Here is a 10918-nt window from a genome sequence, read left to right as displayed (position 1 = left end):
ATATATATATATATATATACATATATATATATTTGTAATCCTTTAATAGCCTGTCATTTACTTTGGATTTTGTTTTACACAAGAAGGATCTGAATAGAGAACATGGATATAACGAATTATTTGCTTCCTTTATAGTTAAATGGACAGAGCAATTTAAAAGTTAGTGTCCTCCTGCGCGGAACACAATGCCATATCGGCGAAAAGATAGGCTATCGCGTCAAAACAACAGTACGATACAAATATCCTAGCAAATTGGCTGGCAGCAATTCTCAAGAGATTTTGATAAAAGAGAAGAAAAGAAAAGCAATCGGAATAAAAACCACTTCAGGAAAATGAAGCAACAGTTATTAGCATTCGGATTCTGTATCATCAATAAAAGTATAATCAAGCTGTTTTAAAATATGACGTATGCAGTTATCGTCTGTCTGTTTGGGAGGGAATATTGAACGCGTAGTAACTGTAATTGTTGATAGCTTCAGGCGACTGACTCGATACAAACTTAATAGATCTTTCTTTTCATTTATCTTCCATATTTCTTCTATATTTATTCTTTTTAATCTCCCTATTCGGCTTTACAACCGTCTTTATACTTCTCCATCAACTTTCCAGATACACACAACCAATGAAAATTTCATTATTCAATTACGTTTGTTAGTTTAGTATTTACTTCGTTGAACATTCGTATTTTATCGAAGTATCTTTGAAATCTTTTATAGACGTTTTGTCCCTTTTCTATATATTTTGTTTCTCTTCCCTTTTAATCTTTTTCTAATAGAAAAATGTTTTATTGTTTCTGGGATGAGAAGACAGCAAAAGCGATCATAAACTTTCGTTAGCAGTTTCGTATTTCTCGAGCGAGCCATTAGAATGTAAAGTTAATGTATAAAATACTCGTTCGCAGGAATGTTAGGAGCATCTGCTGTCTCTTGAGAAATGACGAGCTAACACACACACATATATATATTAGAGCGTTTTGGTTGCGTTTGGCCATGCGTGCTAGTAGTAGTAGTAGTAACTAGTTGGACCTGTGAAGAATTCACGGATAATTTAAATATCGTACAACGAATAATTATCATTTAATCAAAACTGTTTAATTCGCACTATTTAGGTTAACGAAAAATTCTATTATCCTTTATGTTATATTTATTAATAAATTAATACTTTTCCATTGTGACAACAATTCAGGATCTCTCTTGAGAATTTTAGAGGTCCACAGTATCGACAAATAACATTCATATCACCAATATGGAATCCTGAAGGTTGATCTTCATTTATGGCATTTCTTCACTCTTTTACTCTTTTACTCTATTACTTGTTTCAGTCATTTGACTGCGGCCATGCTGGAGCACCGGCTTTAGTCGAGCAAATCGACCTCGGGACTTATTCTTTGTAAGCCCAGTACTTATTCTATCGGTCTCTTTTGCCGAACCGCTAATTGACGGGGACGTAAACACACCAGCATCGGTTGTCAAGCAATGCTAGGGGTACAAACACAGACACACAAACATATATATACACACACACACACATATATATTTATACATATATACGACAGGTTTCTTTCAGTTTCCGTCTACCAAATCCACTCACAAGGCATTGGTCAGCCCGGGGCTATAGTAGAAGACACTTGCACAAGATGCTACGCAGTTGGACTGAACCCGGAACCATGTGGTTGGTAAGCCAGCTACTTACCACACAGCCACTCCTGCGCCTGTTGAACTGTTGAACTCTGTTTCTTATATTCTGTAGATAAGCTTCTCTCTCCTCGGGATTCATGTTATTTCTTCTCTCTTGATTTCTGTTTCTTCTATTCTGAAGATAACGTTCTCTCTCCTCTTGGTTCATATTATTCCTCATTTCTTGCATTTGTTCTCGAATACGGACACGGATTTCTTGCCTCACTTCTGCTGGTAACCTTTGTCATCGTCTTCTCTGTCGCTCTCTTGCTGCCGCTCTTTGTTGACTTATTCTCTATTCCATTTTTAAGAATGGTTGAACTTGTGATATAAGAAAACAGTCCTTTAGCGTGACAAACACCGACGGTAGAAGCGTATTAATATATAAAATGCTAAAGCGAATTATATGTAATCATTTGTAACTATACTACGATGAATTATATGCAAAGTTATAAATTATATGCAGGAATATAATGCAAAGTTAAAATAGCTTTAGCTACACTACATGTTTCCGTGACAAATCTTTACTTCTGGAAGTTTACGGTCGCATCCCACCATTTTTAATTTTCATAGGCTGAACGTAAATTGTGTCCAGAGGAAAAAAATTGGGAATGTTATGTAAGTTTTTGTTTATTATTCAATATTTTCAATAATTATGGATTAATTATTTCAGATGTATCATATTTATGTATCCAGTGAAAAACAAAAAACAAAAAAAAGAATATCAAAGCTTACACCTCCCGGGGATGTGGAAATGAGGTTTGTGCAATGTGCAGGCTATGAAATGTTGAATTGAAAATATATAAAATTATATTGTATGAAAATGTATGATTATTTGTAGTATAACACAAAAATAATAAAAATTATGCAATAATTAAATATGGTCACTATTTAAAGATGCTTACATTTTTTATGTTTTCCGTGAAGTTTTCACTGGATCCAGGTGGGTTATGTAAATCTGTAGAATACGTCAGGTATATTTCATATGATAGAAAGAGAGAAAGAAAAAAAGGGAGAGAGAGAGAAAGGCAGACAGACATTTAAGTATTAATATAAGTATATATTAAGTTATTGTGTGGAAGTATATGTGAAATATATCCGTTACAACACTTTCCGATATTATATATAGATAATATATCGTCCTTTTTTCTTTCTCGAATTTAATCCTGACTTATCACTCTTAGCGTAACAAACACCGACAGTACAAGCGTATTAATATATAGATAATAATAATAATAATAATAATAATAATAATAATAATAATAATAATAATAATAATAATAATAATGATAATAATAATAGTAGTCATGATGGCTATATTGGGTTTAGAATATTTCTACTTCAGTGTCACATTGATGGTATGCATTGCTCTCTCACTCAATAATAATAATAATAATAATCCTTTCTACTAGAGGCACAAGGTCCGAAATTTTGGGGAAGGAGACTAGTCGTTTATATCAACTCCAATGTTTCACTGGTACTTAATTTATCGACCCCGAAAAGATGAAAGGCAAAGTCGACCTCGGTGGAATTTGAACTCAGAACGCAGCGACGGGTGAAATACTGCTAAGCATTTCGTCCAGCGCACTAGCGATTCTGCCAGCTCGCTGTCTTGATAATGATAGTAATAATAATAATAATAATAATAATAATAATAATAATAATAATAATAATGATGATGATGATGATGATGATGATGATGATGATGATGATGATGAGATGATGATAATAATGATGATAATAATGATGATAATAATGATAATAATAATGATAATAATAATGATAATAATAATGATAATAATGATAATGATAATGATGATAATGATAATAATAATGATGATAATAATAATGGTGATGATAATAATGATGATGATGATGATGATGATGATGATGATGATGATGATGATGATGACGATGACGATGACGATGACGATGACGACGACGACAGCAATAACAATTATAACAATAATAATAATAATAATAATAATAATAATAATAATAATAACAATAATAATAATAATAATAATAAAACCTGGTTGGATAGCAATATGGACGTGTAGGCATCTATTTTCATAAAAGATTTGAAATAATGCAATAACATCACCCAAACCAAAACCAGCATAAAAAAAAATATTGACACAAATCCAATAGTCATTTAGTTTATCCATTAAATATCGCTATCGCATACAAAGTCTATTTAAAAACAAATCAGCTACGTCTACACTTAAATCAATTAACTAGGTGGTGTGATCACGATAATGACGAACCGCATGGATTAGAAGCGGTGTTCCTTGAAAAGGCTTTATCCGAATACAAAAGACCAATGTACTACTATTGGCGTCACAAAAATTAATAAAGAGAACCTAGGAACAATGGATAATACTTTAAATATTACGTTCCTATTACATATCAACGCAATAGACAATACGCTTCAGAACTATAAATAGCAAGTGTGAGTTATGGAAACGAAAATTAAACAAAAAAGTGAATACAAAAATATTGCAAGTTGGCTTATCCTAGTTGTCAAGGAATCCCGAAATATGTTAAGAACTGCATACAACTGAAAAGTTCCTTGATAAGGTCTCTAATTTCTAACTGAAATACCTGACCAGTACTCACTGGAATATAGTAGAAGCATCCAATAAACTGATGAGCAAGCCAAAAGATCAACAACCAGTAGTCTGCTGAAAGGAAAACATTAATTCTTCCAAACAAAACCAACAAAGTCATTCCAAAAACTATCATCAATGCAATGCTGTATTTATAGTCAAGATACTTAACTCTCACTGGTTTAATTCATTTAGATGTAAATAGGTAGAAGGAATAGTTAATTATATTCTATTAACTGGAATTGCATTGCGTTCTCGCGTTGCTAGTCTATCAACTGGCTTTGCCATAATAAAAATATGCTGCTATAGGCGGCGAGCAGGCAAAATCGTTAACCTTCCTTGTTAATAACATACTAAAAATTTTACAACTGTATTCTGAAATAGGCTGGTTACAATGACATATTATGAATGGAGAAGAATAATGCTGAAAATGGATGTATTGCTTTAAAGAGTAATGATTTGTATTCAAGTTCTCACTGGCATATTCAGGTAATCCAAATTTAACTTGATTCATAGTTGGAACTCCCCGAGTAGATCCAGGATTTTTACATCTCCTCTGTCAGAGATTCCCTTAAAATGGCAGTGTGCGGCTAAGATGCTATTCCTGTCAGAGTATTACCACTAACAACAAATTCTAGACGTCTGAAGAATTCTAGTGGCTGTATTCCAGTCGAATCATAAACTGCTGATCACGTTCGGAGCCACCAACTTAACATTTTCAGGAAGATAGATCGTACATCGACATCTAAACCTTTCCGAAACCAAATCTACTATTCTTCTCACTCCAAACTGACCGAAGGTTGTGTATATCTCATAGTCTTCAAAAACGTTTGCGTGATTGTTTGCAGGAAATCATTATTTCACTAATATCCAGTATAGCCAAACTCAGTGATCTTACTTTCAAACTAATCCCAAGTCAAGTACATCATACACCTAACTCTTAATGAGGCCGTGTTTGGTGGATAAAAAATGGGAAAAGGCCAGTTATTTTATTGTCTCGGAAAACGGTCAATGAAATCTTCTTGGCTGCGAATGGTCATTGAAAATCTTTTCCCCCAAATTCTTAATTGTGATTTTTCAAAAAATTCCCACTACTTCTTGGAATTTTTTCTAACAGTCATGTTAACTTCTAATGTTTCTCTTAGATGTTTATAATGAAATACTCATATCGAAATAGTCATATAAGACTTTAAAAAGAACAGCATGAGAGTAAAACCTCCAAAAAATCCCAATCTATATTAGAAGCCTATGAAATGAAGATTACCTATAGCAACTCTCAATGATGACTAAGGATGCCGGAAAAGGCAACTACAGATAAGACAGAGAAGAATGATAAAAGAAATGAAGAAGAAATTGGTAACTTAAGCAACGAATAATGAACAAAGGAAAGTTCTTTCCGAAAATTCTAAATAAGGGGTCCTTAGGAAGAATAATCTTTTAGTAAATAACGAAATTCTAAAATGTCACTTTAAAACTCCTCCCGAAGCAAGCAGCTATCAATATATATAGGGTGTTCGTAAATGACCTTTACAATTTTAAAAGTTCTGAAAAAAAGAAAAATTAAGATAACTCAGCAGAGTTTATTAGAAAACACATTGGCAAACAAATAAAGTTTTATTAAAAACAATAGAACACTTCTCAATAGAGAAGTGCACGCAATAAACAGATACAACAAATTGTGGAAGTAGTAAAGATAATGTACGGACACCCTGTATTTGTTGAAGTATTGTAAGATTGATATGCCTTTGGTAAGATTGAAGTGTTGTGAGGTGTTTCTTCTATGATCCTAGCCTAAGCTGAGACTCTGGATGGGCAGTCTGCAGTGGCACCCAAACAAGGTAAGTCATGGGAGCCACAACCACTTGTATGTAAGTTATTGACTAATAAGACTCTGTGATTTGGAGGGAATATGTTTCTTTTCATGCTATATAGTCCCAGGAGGTGTTGAACTGAACGCTTGAAACTGACAACATTTTCCTCAGTTTTACAGTGATATCAGTGCTTACAGCTATAAGTTGTTCCTTCTCTGCATTGGCAGTTTACATCTAGACAGACTGGGTTATTTGAGAGTTAAGTGTATTAAGCACAGGTTAGGAACAGCTGAAATAATTATTTAACACAGATTTCTCATGCAGCATTGTATAACCATTTCATGTAATTATAGGTATATTCATAAATTTTGTATTAATTTACATTTGAAGATATAGCCGCCATATCATGGCGATGTATATCTTTATATACAGCAATGGAATAATGTAAGAGACGGGACAAACTCGAACTCTTTAGAAATAGAATTAAATGTAATAAATTTCGCATTACTAAAGAATCCATTATTGAGTTCTCGTTGTTAAAGTATAGATTATGTATAACCGCCATTTTACTTCACATACAAAAGTCAGATTTATATGATATAAAGAAGGCATTATTCGGCTATTAATTAGAATAGGTACTAATTAGCATAAAGATGTAAGCAGCATCAGAGAGATAATTAAATAACTTTCCAATGTTATATTAATGGAGTTTTTATTATAGAGAATTCTTGTCAAAATTTGTGCATTCGATTAATGTAGTTTGAAACTATTGTTGTCCATAATTTTTATACTGAATACAATCAATATTGATTGATATACTTGATAGTTGGTTAAGAAAACAGAACATAGACTGCTTAATAAAAGAAACGAAGAATACTGTGAGAGATTTGCAGCTGCCCGAGTCAATATTGTGCCAGAGTAACGGCTATAAGGTCGATGATTCGTATGCTATCATCAATGCAATACTGTTTCTATAGTCAAGAGACTTAACTCTCACTGGTTTAATTCACTTAGTTGTAAATAGGTAGAAGGAATAGTTAATTATATTCTGTCAACTGGCATTGCATTGTGTTCTCGCCGTTGCTAGTCTATCAAATGGCTTTGCCATAATAGAAATATTATGCTGCTATAGGCGGAGAGCTGGCAAAATCGTTAGCGCGCCGGGCATTCGTCCGTCTTTACGTTCTGAGTTCAAACTCTGCAGAGGTCGGTTTTGTCTTTCATCCTTTCGGTGTCGATAAAATGAGTACCAGTTGAGCACTAGGGATCTATGTAAGCGACTTACTCCCTCAGCCGAAATTTCTGGCCTTGTATCAAAATTTGAAATTAATATCACGCTGTAGTAATAGCACAGTAAGATTTTCGAGTGCTTCATTAATAGTAATAATGATTTCAGTTCTTACTAACAGATAAAGTTAACCTTCCTTGTTAATAACAAGGAAGTCAAAATTACCGCCACGTTTCAGATATAGACTCCAGATAAAAGACTTTTATCTGGAGTCTTTAGTAACGTGCCAACGACATGTGTCTCAGTATTAAAGAAAAATTCTCGGTGAAATGGATCTTCAGCTCAATTCCATGAGAGGAATTTCGATTAGTTCTAATTTCAACTTTTCGAACCAACAATCTATCCATTGCTCTTTAAATCTTCAGTCTAACGTTCTTTCAATTGAGCTATTTCATTTCTCTGCTTGCAGCCTCGTAATTTCTAGAAATGTATGTACTGTCATTGAAATAAAAATATTTTAATAAAGTATATCAAACAAAATAAGTTAGTGGGTAGGAAAACAGTTAATTCAAAGAAGTATTAGACCTATTTTTGTTTTAACACAGTTTTACACATTTGTCTGAAATCTATATATTGGTTCCAAATGTTGGCACAAAGCCAGTAATTTCGGGGTAAGGGGATAGTCAATTATATCGGCCCCAGTGCTTAGCTGGTAATTGTTTTGTCGATTCCGAAAGGATGTGAAAGGCAAAGTCGACCTCAAGCGAAATTTCAACATAGAACATAAAACGGATGAAATGACGCTAAGCATTTTGTCCAGCATACAAACAATTCTGCCAGTTCGTCGTCCTGCTTTTGCCTGAAATCTATATATTGACATAAATAAAGGTTTCAAATTTTGGCACAAGGTCAGCAATTTTTAGGATAGAGGGAAAGGCGATTACATCAACTCTTGTGCTCAGCTGATACTCATTTAATCAACCTTGAAAGGATGGAAAGCAAAGTCTACCTTGGCAGAATTTGAACTCAAAAACGTAAGGAATCGGAAGAAATACTACCAAGCATTTTGTCCGACACGCTAACGATTCTGTCCGCTCGCTACTTTATTTGCCTGCATAATACAACAGACGTACTGCAGCCGTGGCAAAGTTTTTTAACATAAGCCTTTATACAGGCAGAAACATGAAGGTTTGGCAATCACACAAAACAGTTCAATTATTGATTGGCTCTCACAAACTACACACATAAAGATTATATATAAATCGCATAAAGATTACAGCATACGCCCGGAAAAACAAACGACGAAGTTGTCACACCGGAACATCTTTCAGCGTAGTTTTTTCAACGGTGATTAGTCTAGGACTACATGGGGAAAAATCAAAGTTAGTTTCGAGCCAATAAGACAAAAACCTGTGCGTGAGCGAGCGACCTGATAGTTATAGCAGCCCAGTTTTCCTCAGATCACATCCTACTATTTTATATTAAGGAATATATATATATATAAAAATATATACATGCATTTATATGCATGTATATATATATATACATATATTCATATATATATATGCATATATATATACATACATATATATAACTATATATACAACACATATATATATATATACATATATATGCATATATATATCTATATATATATATATATATATATATATATAATATATATATATATATACATATAACATATACTTATATATATATAACAATATATAAGTATGAATATATATATATACTAGCAGTATCGCCCGGCGTTGCTCGGGTTTGTAAGGGAAATAACTACATAAGCATTTTTAGAGATGTAAAGTATAATAGCCAAGGGGGGGTGTTACTGTAGCTTTTTACGTTCTGAGATTTAATAATTTTTTAGAGAGTTACTTCCCTTAAATATGCCAAAAATGCATTAAAAATGGGAAAAATTGATGGTAAATTATTTTAAAAATCGTAGACTCATCGTAGACGCGTGCTAATACCGAGAAGGGCTCGATATGAACCACGACTATAAGATACCCGCTTTTGGTTAAACTGCACCGCAAAATGTGGGAGTAGTTAGGAATCTAAATCGTAGGAGACAGACAGCACACAACCTCACTTTTATATATAAAGATATGTATATATATATGTATATATATATATATATATATATAGATATAGATATGTATATATATATATGTATATATATAAATACATGTATATATATATACATATATTATGTTCATATTATATATATATATGTATATATGTATATATATATATATATGTATATATATATGTATATATATATATAGATATAGATATAGATATGTGTATATATATATATATGTATATATATATGTATATATATATATAGGATATCCTTCGGTCACGACACAGACCATGGGATTGCACCTAGAAAGTTACCCTCCTAGACACAAGTCCGGGCGAGGTTGTTTATATATATGTATATATATATATAATATATATATATATATATATATATAATAATATATATATATTATATATATATATATATTATTAATATATATAAATTATATACCCATATATATATACATAATATAAATACCTATATGTATATATATATTATATATAACATATATATATAATACATATATATATATTATACATATATATATATTACATATATATATTATATATATATATATATATATATATATATAGGGAAAGCGCATGGCTCAAAATGGTCAGAGCGTCGAGCTTACGATCGTGAGGCTCTGAGTTCGATTCCCGGACCGGACTACGTGTGTGTTCTTGAGCAAGACACTTTATTTTACGTTGCTCCAGTTTACTTAGCTGTAAAAATGAGTTGCGACATCACTGCTGCCAAGCTGTATTGGCCTTTGCCTTTCCCTTGGAATAACATCAGTAGTGTAAAGAGGGGAGGCTGGTATCAATGGGCGACAGCTGGCCTTCCACAAACAGCCTGGCCCGGACTTGTGCTCGGAGAGTAACTTTCTAGGTGCAATCCCATGGTCATTCATGACCGAAGAGGGTCTTCTCCTCCTCCTCCTCCTCCTTCTCCTCATAAATATATATGTTCATAATATAGGCATATTCAATACATATAGACTACTGGATGCTCTAAACCATATAGGAAAGTTTGAAGATTGTCTCATAAGAATTAAAGAAATCCTCATGAAACTGGAACACCATGCGGACGTATTTCTTATGGCTGATTTCAACTTCTCCAATGTCAAATGGCCTGAAGGCCTCATGCTCTCAGGAATGACTCATTGCAAACAAGCACAGGTGGAGTCCTTGCTCAACCTTACCAATGCCCTATTCAAGTTGTACTCAGAACATTTTGAATCTCTGCTTCACAAACAATATGAACAACATTCCCGATGTGAAAATGACGCCGACATTAGTTTCGGATCACAACATAATAGAGCTGTTCATGTATAGACCAAAAGTAGCCAGAGACATACAGCCTAAAAGAAGCACCCAAAATCTCTCCAATCTGAGCTTCCACAAAGTAGACTAGAAATCGATCCAAAAAGAGATCCTCAGACAGGACTGACGAAATGTCTCTCCACACCAGACATTAGCATGAAACTAGAA

At 33.1% G+C, this 10918-nt stretch overlaps 1 long non-coding RNA gene across 1 annotated transcript; it reads right to left on the bottom strand.

Annotated features, from left to right (window-relative positions):
• Window positions 1-1912: 1912 nt before the first annotated feature.
• On the bottom strand, window positions 1913-9323 carry LOC118761620. The gene is made up of 3 exons (XR_004997515.1): window positions 9313-9323; window positions 5761-5762; window positions 1913-1997 (listed from the first exon to the last, which is right to left on the bottom strand). It is a non-coding gene; the product is annotated as an uncharacterized LOC118761620 (long non-coding RNA).
• Between the last annotated feature and the right edge of the window lie 1595 nt (window positions 9324-10918).

The sequence above is a fragment of the Octopus sinensis genome, unplaced genomic scaffold, assembly GCF_006345805.1.
Source record: "Octopus sinensis unplaced genomic scaffold, ASM634580v1 Contig15782, whole genome shotgun sequence".
NCBI lineage: Eukaryota > Metazoa > Mollusca > Cephalopoda > Octopoda > Octopodidae > Octopus > Octopus sinensis.
Note: the sequence above shows the minus strand (reverse complement) of the source record. Positions and strands in the feature narration are given on the sequence as shown.